This window comes from Nipponia nippon, unplaced genomic scaffold (assembly GCF_047370975.1).
Source record: "Nipponia nippon isolate SJK-2023a ecotype South Korea unplaced genomic scaffold, ASM4737097v1 scaffold_6, whole genome shotgun sequence".
In the NCBI taxonomy this organism is placed as follows: domain Eukaryota; kingdom Metazoa; phylum Chordata; class Aves; order Pelecaniformes; family Threskiornithidae; genus Nipponia; species Nipponia nippon.
Window position 1 is genome coordinate 71285916 of NW_028262380.1, and position 24920 is coordinate 71310835.

General features: G+C 35.5%; 1 long non-coding RNA gene across 1 annotated transcript; it reads left to right on the forward strand.

Moving 5' to 3' along the window:
• The first annotated feature begins 1049 nt into the window (after window positions 1-1049).
• On the forward strand, window positions 1050-24263 carry LOC148051556 (uncharacterized). The gene is made up of 3 exons (XR_015700171.1): window positions 1050-1203; window positions 2543-2617; window positions 23962-24263. It is a non-coding gene; the product is annotated as an uncharacterized LOC148051556 (long non-coding RNA).
• The last annotated feature ends 657 nt before the right edge of the window (window positions 24264-24920 follow it).

Genomic DNA, 24920 nt, shown 5'->3' on the forward strand with positions numbered 1-24920 from the left:
AGGATTGAAGTCTGCATAGTCTGCTCAAACACCTGAACCATCTGAGAAATTAGGTTTAGCTCAGATGCAGCTGGTTCTTCATCAGCCTGCTGCAATGCCAGGGCACAGCGGGTGGAGGGCTGTTTCATGTGGGGAAGGATCCAGGGTGCAGCCCCTGGGGTCTGAGCTTGGTAGGCAGAGCCAGGGTGCTGAAAAAGAGTATCTGCCCTCCGTGTAGGGCTGGAGCACCAATTCTTAGTTGCTCTATTGTGAGATGCACTTCAAGATTTCTCTGGTGTGATGCATTATTTGTCAATAAGATTTATTCTGTCTGTCTGTGCAACGTATTGCCAATCTTCATACTTCCCTACTAGTTCAGTTAGAGCTATTCTGGGTAAATTACCGAACTTCTGGGACCTCAAAAAATTATCTACGCAGTCTCTTTCATCTGTAGAATGCTGTTCAGTTACTGCTTGTTCAAGCTCAATTTCTGCCTGTAGAGCAACCACCCGAAGTTTCTCTCTGCCCGTTCTCCATATAGAGTTTAAACTATTGTTACCTATTTTCTCAAAACAGGAAAAAGGAATCTTGATGGAGAAAAATGCAGGGAAAATTGAATAAGAGCAAGAAATATAAATAAAGTATGTCAAATCTCTCTTGAGTGAAAAGGGACCACACTGGAACAGAAAGCTAGTGGAGGTGAAGGTAGAGACAGATGTTCCTAATATGTTATTAGAAAGGACTGTGAATACATACAACCCCCAGGAGGGTGAATGAGGGGTCAAATGAGGGATTAGATGCTGTAACCCTTCTGGCATGAGAGGAATGAAGTCTGTGAGCGACAAAACCAAAAAGGACCAGCAGTTGCCCTGCTCATTTTGTCTGTAGAGTATCAAATGAATTTTTTTTTTTATTAACAGAAGGAAACATGGCATGGAAAAATTTAGCATTCGAAAGATTGTATTACAGTGTAGGGACTAAGGCAGGAAATATCCCTAAAGCCAATCTGTTGTTTCCACCCTCCCCTCAGTGTATCTAACACAGGTGCTTTGAGTTGGGCCACCTGGACATGATAATGAGCAGATAAGGCAGCTAATTTAAATAGACCCTCAAAAGCCTTTGTAGAAGATATGTTGGTAAGAAACAAGGTTCTTGTATTTTTCTGTCAGCAGCCAGTTAAGAACAACAAAGAAGTTCTAAGTTTATTGAAAAGCATCCTATAAGGTGGGTCTGATAGCTCAAAAGAGTCAGTATTAATAAAAATAATGAATTAAGCTGAATTCTGAAGAATAAATAGTTAAAAAAAACTGTGATGTTTATAGAACATTAAAAAAATTGGGGTGAAGCTAGAAAAAATGGTTTATCTATGGATTGGGGTTTTTTACTTTGATAGTTTACTTTTCAGCTTTTATGCTGACTTGTTTGTGTGTGTACGTATATGTATTTATATATTTGTGTCTTTCTAGCTTATAAATAGAATATGAGGCAGAACTTGAGTGAAAAATTGTGTCATTTTAAAGGTGCATTTTGAGGTGTATGCAGCTGCAATGTCTCAATGAGTATGAGGACTTGTGGTTGTTACCTAATACTAATAAGCAATGAACATAAGTATTTAAAAGCTTTGAATTGGTTTTGCACACAGATTAATGGTTCCAGTAACCCAGCACTCTAGGAAGAATGAGTGCTTCTATGGGTTTTTCAGACTTGTTGTATTATTATTGTTATTCATTTGAGGCTTTTTCAAGCCTTGGAAGATGAAGCTTTAGCTGAGGTAGAGGTTTTCAGAAGATAAAGAGAAAGGCAGAAACCAGAACTTCACAGAAAGCTCCTTTTCTTTAGCCAAGGAGCTGATGCAGAACTCCCTCAGAGATGTCTCCACACTTATTTTTATGATAGTAGCTCACTAACTGAGGGTACTCATTTCTAGGAGACCTGCTTGGAAACTGGTGCTGTGTTGCATTTTTGGTGATGTGTACACACCAGAATAATATTTTTGGCTAAATAGACGAACATTTCTTGAATCACTTAGGATCAATGAGGTACTCCAGTATCTGAATTTGAGATCCTCAAAAATCCAAGGGCTGGCATTGAAGTGGCAAGAACTTAAAAGCTGGTTGAATATTCAAATGGTGCTTTTGCAATTTTTTTGTAATATAGATGTGTTTCTGAGGTAGTAACAATACTGTTTTCTAATGTAATACATAAATATAATGTACTGAACAGTATAAATAGGGGAAAAAAATATTCCTCTATTCTTCCACTTAAAAGAATAGGAATGCTGTGTTTTTTCAACTTTTTTTTAAAAATTATTTTTGTCTGTTGCTCTGTCTAATTTGAAGTTTTCTAGCTGATGTATTGTGTCTGGGATCACTGAAGGAGACAGGATAATTGAGTTACTTTCTTGAGGGAGAGTTTTGCTTGTACTAGGAATTAAATTTATGCCTTAGCTGAATTTGGTAGCTTTTGATGTACCTTTATGGTATTCATATAGAGATGTAACTGTGTAATTTCCTTTAATCCCACATAAAAATATTAATTTTGTGCACATCTTTCATCTTTACAGTGTACTGGATTTATGATGAAAATTCAAGTGAAGAATTCGAATACTGCGTTTGTTGCAGTACTACTTGGATCCAAGGTAAATCTGTTTCTGTTGCAGTTCAATATGGCATCATTAATTGATTGTGTCTAATTAACTGTAAACCTGTATTTTCATAATACTGACAAAACGTGAAAGAATTAACTGAAGCAGAGAAGCGTTGCAAAAGAAAGAAAAAAAACTCTTATGAATGACAAACACAAAAGTTATAAGCTCAGATGCTTAGTTTACTGTAATAACTATAGCATGCGATTTTTTTTTTTTGTGGTGGAAAACTGTCTGTAGAGAGATATGTTCTAAAATGTATCTGATAGAAGAATGCATTTAGAAACAAACTAGTAAATTAATATTGAGTTTGTGAAGCTGTCTTCTCGCTCCTTAACACATACAGGGTTACTAAGTTTTAATGTACAACTCAAGGTTAAAATTGTGACATTATTTACAGCTGGAGGGATGTCAATATTCCCAAAAGAGTTCTGAAAGTATGCTCTGCACTGTGTTGATGTCACTTAACATGCATTTAAAAGAAAAATAATCTTTCTAGTCTCCTCAGGAGGGACTATAACTTTTTCTTTATCCCTTAATAAGACTTTTTGAATGTTAGTTTCATTAAAACAGATTACTTAAACAGTGACTTTCACAATTATTTCAATTAAAAATAAACTGAGATCATGGTTTATTTTAATATTTTGATTGTCATTGGTCATCACTGCATTTTTCTTATGACAGTCAAATATTAGTAGCAATCTTCTCTTGACACTGAAGATGATGTATAAAATCCCTGGAGTATTTAAAACAAGAGAGAGTTCCCAGCACGTACTGGTGCCATGGAAACCAATGTTTACTCTGATATTTCAAGAATAACCTGACATCTGGATTTGTCAGTGGTTTTGCATTTTATATAGGGAAACATGCACTCATCATAGCGTGACACTGCAATGAGAAAAAAAAAAAAACAACAGAATAAATTCAAAGAAAACCTCACATCATTAGATAGAAGCAGTGAAGAGTTGTTGCTAAACTTGCAGTACATGATATTTAGTAGTATGGCATTTAGTACAGCTGTGAATGTGGTACTGCTGGATGAATCCTACAGTTAACATCTTGGTAGTGTGTGCTGCTTCAGGGACCACCAAATGAACCCTCTTCTATGTTACTTTCTTCTAAAAACACTATGGGGAGTGACCAGTTCTCAGTGAGCTGCGTAGAGGAGAAGAGTTTGGGTTTTATTGCACACCTGAGGAGAAATGTGCTATTTAACCCATGAAACTACTTGGTGTTATTGAAGGTTTACCCCTGTGGCTAACCAACTGCCATTCTGACTAATGTATTTCTACGAAGATGGAACGCACAGCTAAAGGTGACACTGAAGTAGTTGTAATTTACCAAGGAAAGGGGAATTTACACCTGTCCCCCTGGAAAAGTCTTGCTATAGATTATTTTTACTGGGTTTTTAATTCAGCTGTAGCTGGTGTAAATATTACTCAGAAATGTAGCTACACTTCAGGCACCTACTTAAAAGAACAGGAATACAGTTTTCTTTCATGCTGCATGTGATGACAATGAAACCCAAATTTTGAAAACTGTCTTTCTTTGAGTAGATTCATAAAGTATTCACTGGACAACCATACTGAGTAAGAACAGGTGAAATCACAACTACTTTGGCATCATTGCCTAATTTATTGTAGGTGTGCTACAACAAATGGTGTGTGCAGGTGGTAATAAATATTTGAATAATAGTTGCAATTATGCATGTTACTTTTTATTCAAAACAAGAAAACTATAAATGGTTTTGGGGTTTGTGTGCATTTGTTTCTTTTCCATTACTTGCATGTATATGGTTAGTTTAAGATGGCGGCTGAAGGACAAAATAGGTCAATGGTTGTAGCGCTTTCCTGTTTGTTAATGGAATAGGATATAACCTACTTAAGTATTCAAAAAAACTTAGCACAACACAAAAGAGAAAACAATTGCTCTCAATATGTCCAATATAGTTTCAAACCAGAAAGAGCGAGTCAAGTAAGTTGAATTGTTCTCAGCCCCAGGTGCTGGTTAAGTGAGAAGAAAGGTCTTGCTTTTCTATGCAAGATGTGCACAGTATAACTCATTCATGGAGAAGAGCTGAAAACCTTACCTTAAATGTTTTTCTCTATGGAATATTCTGGCAATTAGATCACTTCTTATCAAAATGAAGAAGAGCATCCTGGTAGCTGCTTTTTGATAGCTAACTGTATCACAGCTATGCCTATTTAAAACTTAAGGTAATGGGAATACAATTTGGATGTTAAGCTCTGTTGGCATTGACCAGTGCTATAAAGCATAGTCCCTCTCTTGTCTGACTGTATAAGGAAAGAAAGTTCCAGTACAAACAGGAAATTTTAATGTTTTCTGAAATTTTAAGCAAAGTTTTGCTCCATGTGGTAACTTACAACATTGTCTGCAATATTATTAAATGCCTACTGAAGTCATTGTACAGGGATGTAATTTAGATGATGATTAACTGGAGGGGCCTCTGAAATTAGACACTGAATCAATGACTTTCACTCAAATGATCAACTTTGTTATAAAACTAGTGGTCGGTTTTCTGAATGATTAACGTTTTGGAGACTCGTGGTTGTGAGTGGAACTTCTGTCATGATATGAAGTTTTGCCTCTTGTTTTTTCTCTTTGAACTAAATGCATGTTTTTACATTGCAAAGCTTTCATGTTTCTTGAGTCTATGTGTGTAAGATCAAATAAAAATTACGTTGAAGCTATGTGTTGAATTAGCAGTGAAAAATCAAGTGGCTTGATTTCAATGGTCCATGAAACATATACAGGTTTAGTAAAAAACTGTGTTTAAAAGTGACTAAAGTAGAAATATTGGCTTTGGCCTAATATGAAAACCATGGATAGTGATTCTTCTATGTTCAGACTGGATAATCACTCTCAGGGCATATCTTTATCAGTTTCCTGTATTTAAGAGGGGGAAAAAAAAAAAGGGGGGGGGGGGGGTGGAGGAGGAAAGAACTGTCAGGTAGATCGTGGCACCATAAGTTTAGGATAGTAAAACAGAATTACTTCTTTGAATTTGGCTGTTTGCAAATTCTTTAAAACAGTCCTTAGCTTTCTCTAAAACAATTTTTCATAACTAAGAAGATAATTATATATCTTTTGTAAATTTCCTCCAGACTTTGATAATTTTAAGCTTCTCAGCAACTAAGTATTTGAATATATTATCTAAATGATGAAATGGTTCCAACAAATTAAAATTATATTTGCTGTCTGACTTCATTGTATTAAAACTAAAAGATAAGTAGCATAAAACTGCATACAAATGCATTGATGTCACTGTTGACAAGCTTTCTTTCTTGTGCATTGTATGAAATGTCATAGCTTTAACATATCCTGCACCTTGAACTCATTAACTCCTGCATCTAATAAATTATGCATTTATCAGAATGATGACCCACCTGCTGTCTTTTGACATTGCTTAAATGCATAGGTAGAGCTGGCTGTCTTTTTTTTTTTTTAATGTCTCTTTGTAAATCATGAAATGTGGAAAAAAAAAAAATTACGAGGTCTTAAATTTAGTGAGTCAATGACAGCTGTTCTTGCTAAAATAAAGTTCTTGCTGCTTCATGTGTACAGTCTGGGATTAGGTGCAGGTTCCAAGCCTTCAGGGCTGCTGAGGTAGAGCTCTATGGAATAAATAGAGGGCATAACAAAGTAAGCATCAGGATGATAGCTCAACAAAATGGTTAATGAAAGCCTTTTTCACAGAAGGCTAACAAGTGAAACACCTGCATGTGATGACACTAAGGAAAATGCCTTGGAGTCAAGTCTGTTGGCTTTGAGTTTTCCTAGGTCTGCTCAGTCATGCGCTCTAAGCCTTTTTCCAAGAGAAGTGTGTGTGACTGTAAGAATTCACCTGCTGTGCTGCTCTGAGTAATAGGAGTTCTTCCCTTACAAATGAGTGGAAGAACTGATTTTTGTTTCTTCCATAAAATACAGAATATTATGCCATCCCAAGTGGTTTGTTTTTTTCTTTTTTTTTTGGCTGTATTTATTATCAGAAAGGTATTCTTTGAAAAAGTAGATATATCGGAATTTCTCAGTGATGTAACAAACTATCTATTCTGAGTGGAATAAAATACAGAAGAAATATTGTCATGTGAGGATAGGTTAGTTATTCTGTAGGCTTCTTGGTATGTCCGTCAACAGAGTTGCTAGTGTTGGCTATGGCGATTTTGCCCAAAATCAGATTGGGGGTGCCAGTTCAGTCTGTGAGTTCCCAGCTTTAGTCATCCTGACTTTTTGAAAAACAACACAAACCTCTTCGTTTCTAAACATCAGTGCAAATTTATCCTTTACCTATCTTGTTTGCTAATCTATTTTTTTCAAGTTATACTGCCAAAGCATTGAGAGGGGGATTTTTCAGGACTGTATGCAAGTGACACAGTAATGCAATCACCTATAAGTATTTACTGCTGGGAATGTTTGTGTCCTAATTTGATTTGAGAATAGTTGAGAAATATTTTGAAGCTTATCTGACCAACTGCAATAAACTGCATAGTCTGAATTTCTAATATGATTGGTTATTCATGCTTTTTAATACTAAAACATTGAAATAATGTTATCAATGAATGATAATGTATTACAAAACAATTGCTTTTATGGGCACTTAAAATGTGCCTGAATCAGATGCATAAATTGTTTGTTAAGCTTCAATCACCACTTCAGTTCTCTCTACCCCCTCTTGATTCTTTATCTGTGTTTTTCATAGCCTGCAGGTTTGCCCTTAGACTAGAGTAAGGGAAATGTCTCATTCAGGACAAAAGAATGGTACTTGTGGCTATAAAGGTTTCTTGGCACGTTCTCCACGTAGTTAGAATTGCTCGTAGTGACTTTAACTCTGTGGCAACCATTTAAATTAACTGAATAGTTGTTGGCCAAAGGGAATGACATTTTTGGCAGAGAAAGCTTTTTCTGTATGTGCTGCATATATGAGTGTGTGCCTATATGTGTCTGTCTCAAGAAGAATAGTTTTGATGAACAAAGGGGAAAAGAAAATGGAGTGTAAGTGATGGTCTGTGTGCAGTCAAAAACATCTGCTCTGGGTTCTGATTTCACTACTTCAGAGACAGTAAAGTAGAGGAAGGAATAAATATGATGCGTAGTGTCCTATCCTGTCATACAGAACAATTTCTGTCCAGATATTTAGTTATTTTAGACCCCAGCTCTGCAAAATACTAAAATACACTAAAATCAATAGTACTGCACTACTGAAATAGGCCTGGATAGGTGGGATAAAAGGGTTGTAGTAGTGGTGGGAGGAGACAATTTGAATTAGCGGGGGGTACCAAACTTAAAAAAAAAAACAAACAAACAAAAAAAACCAAAAAACAAAACAACCAAACCACAAACTTTTGGATGCTCGAAGATGCTTGTTAAAGTTTAAGTCACAAAATAATACTATTTCCAGTCAGGTAAGCTTATTTATTCCTTTTGCTGCTATCTTCAATATTTAGTCATAGAAAAAATAAATAGCTTATAAAAAAATAGAGTGGATTCATTTGATTTTTGCAACAGGTATTTTAAAGAAAATTTCAGCAAATGAGTATATTGGTATGGTAGTACTACTTCTGTCCTTCCTGTAACTCAGTTGAAAGTAGCAAGTTAAAGTAATGAGTAATGCCAACACTGAGTTCTGGGTCTTGGCAGACTGGTATTTCAGCAGGATCTAGAAACCCAATAGGAAAAAACATTCTTTCCTAGCTGAAGAGGATTCTATTTTAAACTGAGAACTTATTTTCACTTTCTAGACTCAGTCACCTAAGCTTTTTTAGCTAATTTCCTGTGCTTGATGAGCTGAGCAGGTTTGAGAAGCTGGCTTTTGCAATACTAGTAACTGAAAATAACTTGTTTAGACTCTGCAGATGTACTGGAAGTATTTAGTAAGCTGTTTAGGTTTGAAAGTTGACAGAGGACAATTTCTGTTCATGTGAGGCTTATAACATAGGGATATAGGTACTGTAATATCATTGGGGGGAGAAAGAAAAATGGTGCCATATTACTGTTGTAGACATTTTGTGTTACATATTTGCACTGGTATTGCACAGGTAATCTGTTTTTGAAGAACAGTAAACTTATTTTGAATTTTCCTTTTGGATGAGAGACTTGCAATATAGCCACATTTACACAACCCGTTCTTTTTTAGCTGTGTGGTTTTATTACTCCGGGCAAGGGAAAAAATCAAGATGGCTTTGAAACACTTTTTTATTGTAAGTGTCATAATGCTCAATGAAAATTGTCACCAAGACTTTAAAGTGGAAGGGAAAAGGTAACAAGTAATAACTTTTGATAGGTGAGAATTAAAGTGACTCAACAAACTCCTAGTTAAGGTTATTAATTTAAAAGTCAAATTTCCTGACACACTTAGTGAATCAAATGCCTCTGACTTGCACGGAGTAATTTCTCAGACCTCCAGGTTGTGGTCTATCAGGTAAGGCTGGTGTCTCTAACATCAGGGTTTCTACTTAGCAACTCAATTCTTGCAAGTAGGTATTGAATGGAAGTTGTCAAAGAATTCTGTTTCTCTAGGAGCAGTGACTACCGCAATGGAAATACTTTTTACAAACAGTAGTTTGTTTTAGGATAAACAAAAGACATAAAGAGGCATAGCTGGATATGCAGATGTGTGGATAAGAAGCAAGTCCAGTTTCTTAGCCCTGTTACTTTTCCACCGGTAGCGTATTTCTTGATCAAAAGAATGACCCCACTCCTGAGTCTATCTTTTACTGCCATTTTTACAGTCTAATGGTCTTTTAAAGTTTTGGTTCAAATAACTGTAATTTAAATTGTCCATCTTTCACTACTTTTTCCCTTTCCTTCCCATTCTCCTTGCAGAGTGCATTGAGACTTGTCTATAGAAATTCTCTCAAAATCTATACTAACAGTCACTTATTTCAAGAAACTCTGTTATGGTGCCTAGTGCAATGAAGCAATCCCTCTAAATGTTCATTCATATATGATGTCCAACATTTTTCATCACTTTTAAAGCCTCCATGACTTTCATATCTATTACAGGATAAAGTCAGTTTTGTAGGGACAAACTCTGCAAGTGCAGAGAATCTTGTGACTTAGATTATGTTTTACAGTGGTCAATAATGCAGTCTGTAGAGTTTCATATTTCTTGGGTAGAGCAATGTATATATTTCCAGATACCTCCTTGCTGATGATTAGGTTTTGTACTCCAGATTTTTTTTTTCAAACCAACAAATACTAATTGCATTTCCATTTGATTTGATTATATCAGGTTAGCATTTTATGGGGAACTGGAAACGTGGAAAGGAAAGCCTCTCTGATTACAGGCATTGCATGATAATTAGCTTTGCTTTGTAACGAAGTCAATGGGTGCAGTGAAATTTAAACACTTCAGGTATTTTTGGAGAAGTGTGTTTAGGTACTGGGATCAGCAGATTAGGCTATTAAGCAGCTTTTCTTGGTCTAATCTACTTTTTGATTAGAGCTAACACCGATACTGTAGTTTTGCAGTGGAGAATCAACTTTCTCTTAAAAGAAAATTTTTTAATGCTCTATGACCAATGAGAATTCCTTGTTCTAATTTTCTTATCTAATTCCCATTTATACTAATTAATGGCTTCATATTTAGCTTGATCAAGATTTTTCCATGGATAAGAGGGACAAAGTCTCCCAAGAAGCTCTAGGGCCTGGGAAGTGCCAGACGCACATACAAGTATTGCTAATGCCTCAAATTTGTACCTGTCAGTGGCAAGCAGGTGAGCAACTGTCCCTATAATCCAGTTCCCATCACTTCTGGCAATAGCACTTCACTTGAATTCTTTAACAGCTCCTTGCCAAAGTCAGACAGTTGTGAGTTTGCTACTGTTGTGGAAACCTGTAGCATGGGATCTGGTTGCTTGCTTTTTCCTTTGAGTTGCTACAAATTATTCTATGTCCCAGTATGGAATTATAAGAGACTTATCCATTTTGAAGAAAACAGTAGCAGGTTAATGTTTCTGTCGCCACTTTTTTAGCATGCTTGTTTCTTGGATAATGAATCATAAAAATAAAACCGACAAGAATGCCAACCAAGAAAACCAACCAAATATGTCTTGTTTCCAGAGATGCATCAAAATCATACGAGATGTACTCAAGATTCTCAATTCCTATTGCACTTTTAATCTAATTATGGTATTCTATTTTGAACCTAGACATGCTCTTACACAGAAGACCTTATCTTTTCTCCATAAATGTGTGTTTTAGCTGTGTGGTAGTTTTTTTGTATAGAAGACCACTCCACCACTTTGAGCTTTTTATTTTTACAAGCATTGAAGGTGTGCAGACTGCACTCTTTTGTTTTCATATACAAAGGACAATCAGTCTGTGAGCTTTACTAGATACCTACAGAAGAGAAAATAAAGAAAAACTGGGAGGTGTAATGTCTCCTTTGAATAGGCTGCAGCTGAATAAAAATATTTTCAATCTTTGTGGATGGAAGGTATTCTTTATAAGCAAAACTTTTCAACAGGGAAGGTGTAACACAAAATCATGACTAAACTAAATTTGAATCCAGGTGTCTGAATTCTTGCTGGGCCTAACTTCTCCCATTCTATTAATAGGAATATAACAAAACTCTAACTTCTGAAGCAATAACCTCTATATTTCAGAGAAATCTTCCCTAATGTTATTGTTTAATGTTTCCTGTTATTGCCTTTTTTTCATGAACTGTTTGGTAGAGTGAGATGTGTTAAGAACCAAAAGAGAAGAAAAAAATTGAAAAAGTTGCCCTAAGAATCCTTAACAGAAGTGTAAGATGAAGTTAAAATATTTGTCTATTTAGAAATGCAAGACAACTGGTATTTGAAAGATGTCACTGTATCTATTGACTTTTTTGCATGTTCTTGTTTATTTTGATGTAATTTTAAGAACAATGTCTTCATGCATAAGAAAGGCATACATAAATTGATCTCTCCCATTAGCATGATGTATAACTGTATTAAGAATGGAGCGTTGGAATGTGATGGTTTATAACGCACGGGGTTGTAAGCTGTGGTTAAGACTACTGTAGGAAATAAGTTGTGAACGTTAACCTTTGATGTCAACAGGGGACAGAAAAAGGCAAGGAAAAGGCAGCAAGGGCAATGCCCTCACTCCCACAGCCAGTACATGGCACCATCAATACACCAATGTTGCATCTGAAATTCGTAGGTCTTGTTTTGGATTTTAAAATGAGCTTTACTTGTGGCGGTTAGATTTTTACAGCACAAGTGTAACTCTAAAATCTGTCTAGCATCTTTTTTTTTTTTCTTTTTCCTTCAGAAAACACTTAATCACCAAAGCACTGTCAGATTTATTCCAAACAAATAAGAGATTGTAGAGAGAGTGGATCCTTATTCACAAATTTTCTTCCCTTCCCCTCTACCCCAGCTTTCTCCATCAACTCTAATCAGCAATTCTCTTTAGCTATCTTTGTTACTTTTGAGATCTCTTACTTTTCTCCGAGACATTTTGATGAATAATCAGTCTAAAGTTCAATGTCTCTATCGTAACTCTGATTTATCCATATTGCAGGGCTTATGGTTTTGGGAATAGCAGTAGATGAATAGTGCTTTCCCAGACAGCTTAAACGCGTTCAGTGTGTTCACTCTTCCCCCACCACAAGAATGTTTTTGAAAGCTTTATTTACCCTTGTGAATAATAAAAAACTAAACAAAAAAAACCCCCACAACTTCCAGTGAGTTTCTAGCACTTTCTCTTAGAAAAAGCCGGAAAGCCAAAGTGAGTTTCCCTCACCATAGTCAAGTGCTGCTACAGAAGTATCTAGCTTTGCCAAAACTCATCAAGAAGCACTTGCTATTCTGGTCGCTGTTCTCAAGCTGAACATTTAGCTTTGTGTTTCCACAAAGCTTTGACTTTATCAGTAGGTCATTTCTGACTTGACTTGCTGTCTTCAGTGCTCTTAATTACCTACCTGGCTAATGAGGTGTGGCGGTAAATGCCATGTCATTGTTTCAAGGGTATGGTGGTACTTGTGTTGTCCAGAAATCTTGGGTTTCTGAAGCATTCACAGCTTTTAGCATGATAAAGCAACCTCTATGGAACATGTCAAACATAGAAAATGACAAGTGTATATTTAGTTTCCACAAGACTAGAACTCTTTATGGTGTTTATTTCTTGATTCATACTCTGAGGAACAATGTGTGGCTGAATTATAGAAAAAAATTTTTAAATCTTAGTACCTATAGACGATCTTATTCTCTCCCTGCCTCCAAAAAACCCCAAGATAAAAAGAGTCCATAAAGTCTTCACTTCCCTTCTTTCCTGAGAGAGCTAGGTTTGCTCTCACAGGACACTTAAACCCATTCTTTGGTTTGGAGAGAGAGAGGGAAAAAAATAAAAAATTGTGATTCATAAAAAGTAAAACTTCTGAGTTTTGTCACAGAAAGTATCCAAAATGATTACAAGAATGCTATGAAGACCTTTCAACAAAATATACTTCAGGCCTGGTGACTGAGTTTTAATTTCAGGTTAAATATGAGTAAAAAATATTTTTTTCTGCACAGAATTCCTTAGTGCTTTTTTTTCAGTGAAGATGTTATGGTAAGGCTGTCTTGTTATTAGCAAAAAGTTTTATATTAATGCCCCCCACCCACCACCAAAAAACCCCACAAACCTCCAAGCCAAAAAAACCCACAACAACCAAAAACCCTAGAAAACAGAAAGCATTTAGTATTTGGTCACTTGTAAAAATACCAGAGTTTGGCAATCCTGTTCAATGATGCAGAAGGGAGAAAAAGAAACTACTATTGGTGCAAAGGTGTATTTGTGCTAGTATTGAATGTTATGGTGGGGGGAAAGAGTATAACGGCTGTTTATAGTGTATCAACTGTAGTTTTTATGAAACCCATCATAGTCCTTTTAAGAATAATATACACCATGAGGGAAGTCAAGAGCAGATATTATGCAGAGCAATTGACCTGAATTGCTAATTCTGCTGTCAAGATAGATTCCGTTTCACACCCTACATTAACATGGGTATTCACTAGCTTTCAGTAAACTCTTGGACTATAAGCCTATGTAGAGTGGCATTTAAAAGCAGTTCCTGTAAACACAGTTGATTTCTCAAGTTGAATGTACCCTTCTTGAACATTTAAGTTTCCAAATTTTAGATTCTACCTAAAGATTTGCAGCAAAGAAATTGATGGGACTTTTATACTCTAGGGCATAAAGATCAGTCCCTTTCATTCTGGTGTCTACCTAGCTTCACCCAAAGGAATGTGTAGTTTGGATGGTGTTTTAGTTCCTTTTGACTAATCCATTTCTTCCCACATGGTAGAGAACCTGCCCTTTATTCACCACACCTATATAGGGTGAAACCCAAAGCATGTAAGTATTAATCTAATCTTAGGGTGGAATATTACAGATCAGTATCAAGGCCCAGATAGAAATAAACCATAAAAGCTGATGGATTTCTCATTTTCCTGTACATCAGATTCTAGGAACTGACTGGTGTGACCTGAACACTTTCTTATGCGTATACGTAGCATGTAGTGTGTAATTCTGGGAAGCAGAAGATATGAGACAGGTATGTTACTACTGAGCTCAAACAATGGGACTTTCTGTAATGCATAGGCAAAGATTGTGTCAGAGGTGTCTGATGTGGTACTCTTTCTGCATCTCAATTTTTCTACAGAAGCTTTCTTCCTGGTGTATTTAGAACTATGTTTCTTAAAACAATGCTGAAATGTATTTGGTTTGTTTCCATATTTATTATTTGCTTTTAAAGAAATTTATATATCATTCCAAATTACCACACTCTTTTAAATGTTATTGACTGCATGAAAAAATAAAGACAAGTATTTCTTTGCCTTGAACTTGATTATCAAAATGCATTAATAAGATTTAACTAGGGAATTTGAGTACAGTGTCACTGCTGACACTAGTCAAGACCTCTTCAGAGGGAACTTAAGATAGCAGCTTTAATGTTAAATGCTGACATAAGCATTTACTAGTCTTTGGAAGATTCTTTTAAAATTGTATATTAACATTAACAATTATCAGTTAAGAAATCAGCTTTACTGGCATCTCTTTTACCTGGATACTGATAAAATACTATCCAGATGGCCATGTGTCTGTCTGTAGCTCGATGATTCTGTAATAAACTTTCATTTCTGCTGAATCCCAACACGAAATATCAATTTAACATCATTTTTGAACCAGAAAGGGACTTTATTTTGTCTGTTGATCATAGGTCAGGAGTTGTACTCCACAGAAAGTATGTTGAAGATCTGATTTCCTAACTGACAGTGTGACTGCCCATGGGTTCTGCTTGTTCCCACAGCCAAAATTGAATGAAACAAGTCCTGCAGAAATGAGTAGAGTAGGTGTGACTTCTGCAGACTTCCTTCTGGGGAGGAAGAAAGTTCTCTAAAGAGTCAGGAAGGGATTGTAATAAACTAAACTTTTCCTTTGCTGAAGTTGGTGGCAACATTGCTTTTTTTTGGCTTACTGTAGAATGGAATTAGTTTGCCAGTCTCGGGTAAATTACCTTGTTGAGTCATAATGGGTAATGCTCTTATACCCCAGGAAAAGGCAGCTCAGCTTTTTGTTCTGCTATGCACAAGGTGCTCAGAGATTGTCTCACGGGGCTACTGGCTGACAGAGTGATTATAGATGCTACAACTCGCTATTTGCTTTCTCATGTTATGTGCAATATAAATTAGAATAAAAAATAAAGAATTATTTTCCTGAGTGCTCATTATGCTGTTACAAAAGCATGAAAAACACATTGATTTCTATGTCCTGAATATAAGAATGACTTAATATCTTAAATATTAATAAATAGTGCAGTATTTTAGGTACTTAATCAGCAAAATAACAAATGGAAAGCTATTCTATGACTAAATAGAAAGTTATGTCTCTGAAATATATGAAGTTATATGCATCTATTTCAGTATATGGTTATTAAAAACATAAGCATTTCCCTACAGTTTTAATATCTAGATTAAAAAATAAGCTTCCTTTGCTGTGTGCAGTACATTCAAACATATTTGTTGTTAATTCTTTATAGTAGGTCGTTAAAAGCATATTTTACAGAAGCTTTGTAGCTCTTCTCAGGAATAACACCCTGTAGGTGGTACTTTTACTAAAAGGAATTACTGGGTTAGGGAGTCCCTGGATGTACTTTGTATTTCATATGCTAGAAATCTAGGTAAAAACTGTTTCAAGAGGCATCCATAAAAGAAATGTGTTTGTTTATTATTACTTTCTGGTTCTGTCTGTACTACTTACATTATTTTTCGTTGATTTTTGCACGTTTAAGGAAAGCTCCAAACTTTGCTATAAAGCCTTTTCTCTGCTCTCTTCTAACTATGTGTGGGCCAGAGCACAATAAGTAATTTTGAGTGAGAACAAATACTTAGAATATCTATCTACTTATATGCACTGTGCTAACCTGCTAACCAGCCAATTGGTGTGGGTTTGGCTCCCTTGTTTGCATTTGTGTTCATATGGGCTATAAGAATTCATTGTGCTCTTCCTTTAAGAGCCATTTTTCAGGGTACTGGATTTTTTTTCGGTCATTATATGTGTTTATGCTATGAAAGAATGATCTCATTGTAGGCATACGCAAACAAGACTAGATATAACTCAAAAGTACTTGTTGACACAGATTTCTACTATAATAAAACTGAATGCTCTTCAACATTAAAGCTATAAGTATTTCAGCTAATTTTTGAATGACTTGTAAACTATTCTTTTGAACTGTAATCATGAAGACGCTTGTCTGACCAAAACCATTCAGCCAGGAAAAAACCCAAGCAAACCAAACACAATGCAATTTTATTTCTAGCATTCATTTTCAAAGCTGGCAAGAATTAGGTTTATGTTTATATTTGCCTGTTGACCTTATATGGAAATTATGCATTGACTTTTTGGATGAAACTAATCTCAGCAGTTGTCCATATGTTTGCTATCCTTGTCTGTATTGTTAAGAGGCTGAATCTTCCTATTTCCAAAAATGAATTAAACCAGCACATTCTGCTTGGTAACAGAATTTGTGTGAAACTTGAGTGTCCTTCAAGAGCATTGAGGTAATAAAGTCAGTGTTCTCTAGAAAACTGTTATAAAATTATGACTCTATTTCATACTGATTTGTAATTTTTGTTGCAAAAAGCTTGTACGCTTATTATAGAACACTTGAGTTAAATGTGTTCAGTGCTTTCTGTTGAAAGTAACGCAATGTGGTGAAATGAAAAATTAAGAATTTTCTAATACTCAAGTAATGGCTTGAAAGATAGTTACCTTTTTGGTTTTGTGTAAAATAAATACTATTCTTCAGACGATACTTGGTGTTTTCCACTTTGATCATTAGTGTTCTACAGTTTTTTGTTTGGGTAATCTGTTGTAAGCAGATCTAAGTTTTTCTGTGAAAACGATCTCATTGCTTAAAGCTAGCTTTTTTTATTCACAGAAAAGCAATCAAGTGTTTTGCTCAGCATACTGTTGTGGAGCTGGTGACCCCTTCCCCTTCCCTTGAATGCTCAGGTCTATGAATAATATGTTCCACATCAGCACGCCTATGAATCAACCTCAATGTGCCTTGCTTTGAGCTCACTCTTGGAGAGAATATAAAGTCAGTTTAACAGGGGTTGTCATCACCCAATGGAGTTGCATCAGGTCATGATATAGGATAAAATACAAACCCCTTTCTGGGGGAGGGATCAAAGAGAAACAAATTTGTGGGCATTTTAAAGCAATGAATGGAGCCAACCTGCTTAGTACTATTTCCAACACTACAAACGGACCATATCTTCCCATGGTGGGTGTGAAAAAGGTCTTTTTCTAAAAGATATGGAGAACAAGTATTTTAATCCTACCTTTTTTTTTTGCTCATGTGTATTTCCAATGTCCAAACCTACTAGTATAGAAAGTAATAAATTGTATGTATCATCTACTGATACTTGAAATTCAGCTCATGGTGGGGTGAATTTATGTATCTTTTTGAATTGCTGGTAAACTTGGATTTATGTCTAAACCAATGTTTAGAAAGAGGATTTTTTTAACATAGCAGTTCTAGGATTGCCCAGTTTTGTTGTTTTTATTTACTCACTGGTGTAAGTAAAGGTTGCAGTAATTCTTTGTTTAAAGCATTGTTTCAGGTTAGAAAATGTTGTGCTTTGGTATAATATGTTGGCAGATAAATGTAAGCTCTAGACTGCCTGGAGTGCTTGGTTTCTTTTTTGCAAGTGTTTTTTTTGAAGCAAACGATTTTGTTTTCCGCCATTTTAGGCAAGCTTATTTTGTTTTATAGGAAATTCTTAGAAATGATGAACGTGATAACCAAAAATTATAACTTTATAATAAATTTTCTTGGGTTCTAGGCATTGTGCTTTCTTCAATTTTGCTGTAGCTTTCCAACTGTATATGAAATATGTAATCTATGGAACAGTTTATAGGAAGGATGCTTAATCTTTGTCCTGACTCAGCTGGTGTTAAATAGATCTGAAATATACATTTGAACCGTTCCCCAGTTCATGCTTCTGATGGGATTTGGTGGTGGGGAGTGGGATTGAGATTAATAGTAATTTTATTTCAGAAGAAAAAAAAATTTTTTTTTATTCTTATCCCTTTGCTGTAAAAGTAAATGGAAAATCTGGATATATTCTTTGTGTATCAGTCTTGTTTCACTATGTGAATAGGTAGGACTATGTGATACCAGAAGAATGTTTCCATAAGGCTGAGACTGAATTCCAGCAAGTTTTTGAGTGTCTGCATGTGAAATGCTCAGTCTTCCTTCGTTCCAATTTCCATTGATGCTACTCGGTACAGGCCTTGAAATGCATTAGTATAACCTGGGAAGCTGATAAATCTGTAACAAGCTTGTTTTGGGACTATATTTCCATGGTAGGAACTCTTTTAAAGTTATATCTTAGAGCAATGTGAAGAATACACTTTGCTGACAATTAGCGAGTATTTGGCGCTTATCTACTTTGAAAGTGTATGGTAAATATATTTTTTAAGTTAGCTGACAGAGTAGTTTTTGTGGCAAGAGCAGGCAACTAAGAGTACTTTTTTCTCTTTAAGAAATCTGGAATAGTACCTGAAACAAATACGGTTTGGATCACATCTGTAGTTTTATGAGGGTTACATATTACTATAGGAATATTGGCAAACACTACTAACCTATAAGCAAGATCCATGTTTATGTGTACAAATATTAATGGATGTACCTAGCACTTGCTCAAGCATGCTGGAAATACTGCCTCTCAAAATCTGATTTGGAGGTGTATGTAGAGTTTGCAAGTTAGAAATAAGCAACAGAACTTTAAAGGGCTACTAATTAAACATAATTATACCTTAGAATAAGGACTGAAGTATATGACAGGAAATATATTTGGAGAAGGGGAACACATCTGATATGTAGGAGTACTAAATCTGGGCTTTCTTATAATCTTGAATGCATTGCAGTAAAGTTCTTCACTGAATGAGTAGTATTTTTTTTTCTTTTTTTTTTTTCCCTAAGGTCACCTCTGCTCTGTTTTTAAGATCACACGTTTTTATAGTGTGTACTATTAGGAGGTTGTGGGTTTTTTTGTTGAACTTTAGTCCTAGACCTTGGTCTAGGTTAGTTTCTACCCCTTGAATGTTCTGGTTTTTCTGGTACCTTTTAATGCACCCCTATTTGGAGAAGTAATAATGTATGAATATACACTTCTATAAAATACTAAATTGTCTTTATAAAAGACATGTTTGCTTACTGTACTGTTTTCCTTCATCTTAAATGCCCTGTGTCTAGCTCGGTTTCTTCAAAAATGGAAGAAGGCAATGATGTTTGAGAGAACCTTGTTGTTCTTTGTTCTTGCCGTGACAGTTAATAATGGTCACAAATTTGGGTTTTCCATGTTGTCAGTCTAGATGGTGGGTTGTTCAGGATGCAGTTTGTTATTTACTTGCTCTTTGCGTATTTTTTTCATGCATGTTTGGGATCCTTTTTTTGTCTGGATGTCATTAAGATCATTGCAATCTGCTGTAATGTAGTTTTACAGTATCTTAGAAAACTAATATGTGCATACATATATACAAGGAATGATTAGTTTCCTAACTCAGTAGTTGTATAATCAATACACTTCTGTAGGTCAATCAAGTGACTACACAAGCCTATACACATGATAACTAACTGTGCATGTATGTAAATAAGGCATGTGGCTATGCTAGTGTTTCACTGCAACTAACAATTATAACTGACTCCAGTGTCTAAGAAAATAAATTAATATGTGCATCATTATTAATTTTAATCTTGACCTTGCTGCTGCTACTGCAGCTGCTATTTCAGGCATTCAATATGAATGGCTAAGAGCACTGGCCACTAGCAAAATCTGTTTAAATTGTTCATTGTAATTCTGATGTGCCCTTCTAAAGGCTTATTACTGACTGCTTGAAGATGGTGCCAGGAATTTTAAAACAGCTTATTCTAACTTTGTCTTTCTCTGAAATGTTTCAGTTGTCTTCCTTTTTCTTCCACTTCTTCATGAGATAAGTACAGTTTGGTACAGTACCCTCTGAATGTGGACTAAGGGCCAGATTTTTCTCATGGAGATTTATAAATGGAATGACAGTTCTAGCACTAGATGTAGACCTCTGAGACCATGGCATAATGGACAAATGTATGGTATCTCAATCTATGAGAAGTATCGGGGGGGGGGGGGGGGGGGATAAAAAAAAAGTATACGTGTAGTCAAGATTAAATAAAACTCTTGAAGAGGTAGGGGGAAACAGTGAAAAGAATACATCCTTAGAAAGAAGAGGAAGTAACACAGATAACATGCTTGACGTTTTTCCTAGCAAAATTCCACTAAGCTACTTTTATGTAGTATGCATTAAATGTCCAGTCTAGGTTCCAAGGATGAAGGAGTACTATATTTTATTCTCAGAATAAAAAACTAGTAACATCAAACACTGAACATCTTCAAACTGCTCATTTGAGAATACATCATCCTTGTGTTTGACTGGTACACCTAGGAATATAGTAAGAGTTCACTCTTTGAATTTATCTGGCTGAATGAGAGTAAAAGTATGTATTTTTACAGGACCAATTCTCACTACTAGTTATGGTGATCTACCATTCCTTATTGTCTATTTTAAGACCACTTCTCTTGTACTTGCCTGCCGTTTACTAGCTGGCTGCTTGGCTGTCAGAACTGTAAAATCTTGAAAGGATCTTATGCATAACAACTATTATGTAAATTGATTAAGACTTGTAGGTTTCTGTGGAAATTCTAGGAATTCTTTTAATTGTTTTCAAACATTGTTCTCTAATAATAATAAAGCTGTTTCCTCTTTTTGTTTCTGGTATGTTTCTACTTCTGAACTGGGATGGAATCCCACAGAGCAAGTTGCCAAAACCTAAGGGCCAGATAACTCTTGTGAAGCGAGATTTTTTTTTTTTTTTTTTAATCCAAGTGGTTAAAGTATTTAGATAAACTTGTATCTTTGGTGTCTTCCCTGCCCTTACCCCCATTGTAACTTCGTACCTTTTGGAGTTTCAGTTAGTACAGCCCACAAATTTCTTAGGTTTCTGGTTTAAGTTCAAGTCAAGAAGTTTTGAAAGGTTGTTTTGGAAACAAGTAAGTAAACCATCTGAATTGGATGGTGAAAAAGCTGGAATTTCTCTTGTAACAGAGAGACAGAATTAAAAGAACTGCTAATAACTTCTAAAGAGCCTGTACAAGAAGGAAGAAAGATAACAAAATTTCAATATGGAGAACTATGAAGTATGTTTCAGTTCTGAGCATGTTCTAGTTTTGACTTAGAAGGCTATATAAATGTAAAGGTAATACTTTTTGAAATTAATTTAGAAGATAGGTGTGCTTTTTGTAGCTTTTTGATAAATAACTAAATTTAGTAGTCAAAAAAGCAAGAAATTAGTAGCTAGCTTCTGTAGATAGCTCTATTATATTTTAGTGCTGACCTGGAATAACCCACTTCTCTATTGCTGGTCTTTTGTGACTGGAAAGTGCCAATGAGACAGAACCATGCCAAATTACTAGGTTTTGGGTTGGTATTTTCTTTTTTTCTTGCTGAAAAATATCCACAGAGTACTGCTTTATAATAAGCTCTAGCGTTTATTGCCACAGGTGGCAAAATGTGCACCCGTTCCTTGTTAGTCAGCCAGTGTTCCGCCTTGTGTTCTGCGCTACCTGAATTAATTACTACTGCTAAGGTGCACACTTCCTCATTTCATCTTATGATTATTCCTTCATAAGTCTGGTGTCTAATTCAGCTTTTGACATAAATATGATGGCAGAGGTCCAATGTTCAATTAAGATGCATCTCCTGTTAACTAATGGTTGAATTCTGTGTTTTGTAGTCAGGTCTTTAAAGGTTTGAGATGCTCTAGCTGCTCTGGCTAAATTCCAGTCACCACAGCTGTTCTCTCCTTTGTCTTTAAGCCTTTGCTAAGCCTTTCTTAATTTCAAGTACGGTTTTGCCCTTGGGGTTGAAGAGGGGCAGAACATACTCCTGGCATTGTACATCCTCGTGTCTCTTTCAGTGTCTGTGTCACTGTCTCTGACAGTATCTTAATACCAGTTTTTCTCAGAGGTTTTTGTGCCAACAAAGTAACTGTTTTTTCAACAATTCGTCTCTTTTGTAAAGAATATCATATCTCTGATGTCACAGGAAGTATTGTCCACTGAACAGGGCAGTCAGGTGATTTTGGGTTACAGGACTTATAAAGACTGGAGTGCATTTTACAGATGTAACTTATTAGTAACTTCACATAGAGGAAGGAGATAAGCCTAAAAGAGGGGGCAATAAGTTGGCAACTTCGGTTACTGTCTCAAGTTCCTCAATATGATTATCATTATCAGATCTTATTGGTAAAGTAACCTGAGATTCTTTTGCTGTTCTGATGCTATGTTGTTGCTACGATTGTCTTACTGAACTTCAAACTAATGGGAAGATGAGACTCTGAATTTTTTTTTTTAAAACTTTTTTCTTTTTTTCCTGGTTTGTTTGAACATTCTGTCGAGACTGTTCCTGCTGATTTTAATTTTCAGTAAGACTGAACTTCAGTTTCCTAAGTGTCCTATATGGGAACACTTCACTAGTAGGAAAACTAAGCCTTAAGCGTATAGAAGTCAAATATTTAACACTATAGATGTACTGAAGTTCGAGTTCTGATTTAAAATGAATCAATGCGGTGGTGTAAGGTATTACATATGCAGCACTGCCACTTGGACAGATCCTTGTACTTTATCATAGATTGTAGTTAAAGTTCATTAAGTATCATTCATAACTTTTTAAATGAAGCACACTCTTTCAGAAGGTTATGTGTACTAATTATTTGGATTTTTTTGTCTTTTACCATTTAACTTGTATTTTAACGCAGTGGTGCAAGATCTCGGCTTAAGATATCGTAACTAGTCAAAGGAATCCAAATTGTATGTGGGCATATATGCAATGGTGAAGTCAATATTCCTTAGGATTGGCAACTATAGGTTCTGCTGAAAAGATTTTTTTTTTTTTTTTTTTTTGTGATGGTGTTAGACTTAATTGGGGGGGGTGGGAGAACCAAACCAACAAAACACCACACCTGTTCTAGGCTTTTTATATAAACGATGGCTTCCCAAATAAATTTCAGGACTACTTAATTGAACAAAGAATAATTGGATCAAACTTAAGCAAACTACTGAGATGGTTTTTAAATGTTTATGCTATCCATAACTACTCATGTAAAAACAATTATAGTTTAAGTATGCATACTTTCCTGTCTGAAATGCAGAAAACAATAGAGGAAAATGAGTTTTCAACTGAATAAAGAATAATATATTTAAAATATATAGACAAGTCTTCTGGATGGTTTTTAAATTCCAAATTTTGTGAGGATTATTTTCAGTGGAATAAAAGTCAGATGTGATATGTTCCTTATTTCCTTCAAACTGCCTCAATCAACGCAACTCTTAACATGGGAAATACATGCCTTTGAAACCGATGCAAATCATGTATCAACACACTTATAAATTCAAGCTGTTCCACTGCTCCCTGAAACATCCAGGTACATTAGCTGTTTGGCTGGGTTAGAGAACTATATTACTTTCTCTTTTAAAACCTTTCAATGCAGAACTCCATATTTACTGTTAAATCTTTTAATGAGGGATGAACGGATCACTTTAACTCTGCTGAGTTTTTGTTGTATGTTTTGGGTTCAAGCTTCTTTTCATCATTCTTTAAAATATTCTTTCTTCATCTGTGGGACTTCCTGCTATGGAGTACTTTATGTATGAAGTTGAGATAATATATGTGTTTAGACCTACGCGAAGGCCTGAAACTCTAGTTCTTCGTTATTTGTCTAACAGTACTTGTTATTTCTTTTCCAGCGATGAGTCAGCACTGGGTAAATGGAAGGAAAGGGTTTTTCTTTCCCTCCCTTCCTTCCTTCGTTCTTTGGATCTTGAAGAGACATGTTGTATGGCCGCAGCATTTGTCTTCATGTCTTCACATAACTTCCAGTACTGTGCTCAACTATGTGTAACTAAAACCAGCTTACAAAGCACTTTTTCTTTCCATAAGTGCTCACAACATCACAATGCACATGCCAAAAAGGCTCTGTGTGACTGCACTAGCACTGAGCCAGTTCTAAGTAAATCTTCTTCCTAGAAGTATTCTGACTGTGCTATTTTTCCAGTGGATTATTATTTCCAATCAGGTCAACCACAGACCTTCTTCCACAGAAAATGCAGGGTTCTGCTATTACACTTTAATGATTGGATACTATTGGGTAGAATTATCTAATAAAATGCATTTGTTTCTATTGTGGTTTAACAGCTATCAAAAATGCTTCTTTGTTTTATGCTTGTATGTAATTTATACCCATTATGTGTTTTTTTTTTTTTGCCTAAAAGTTGCTATGAAACTTCTGAGAAAAAATTTACTTTGATTTTTTTTTTCCTTTTTTTCTTTAACTTAATTGCTTAGACATAGGTCTGAAACTTCAAAAGCTGCCTAAGCATTCTGAATGCCTGATTTCCATTAATTTTAAATTTCTTAAGTGGCTTTGAAAAACTTGGCATAAAGGCTAAGTCACCCTAGGGTGACATTCCAACTCTGCTGAAGTTGATGGTAAAATCTACATTGACTTGAGTGGGACTAGGAAGCTTCCCTTACATGGTGGTGGGGATGAGGTTTTAAACTAGTCAAAAGTCCATTAATTTGACAAAAACAGTGAAGCACATTCTTAATATTAAGGAAGAGAGTATCTGCTCCTTTTAATGAGGCTAATCTCATGCTTAAATGTAAATACTTTACTACTTTCACAGAATGAAAGACTGAGATAAAG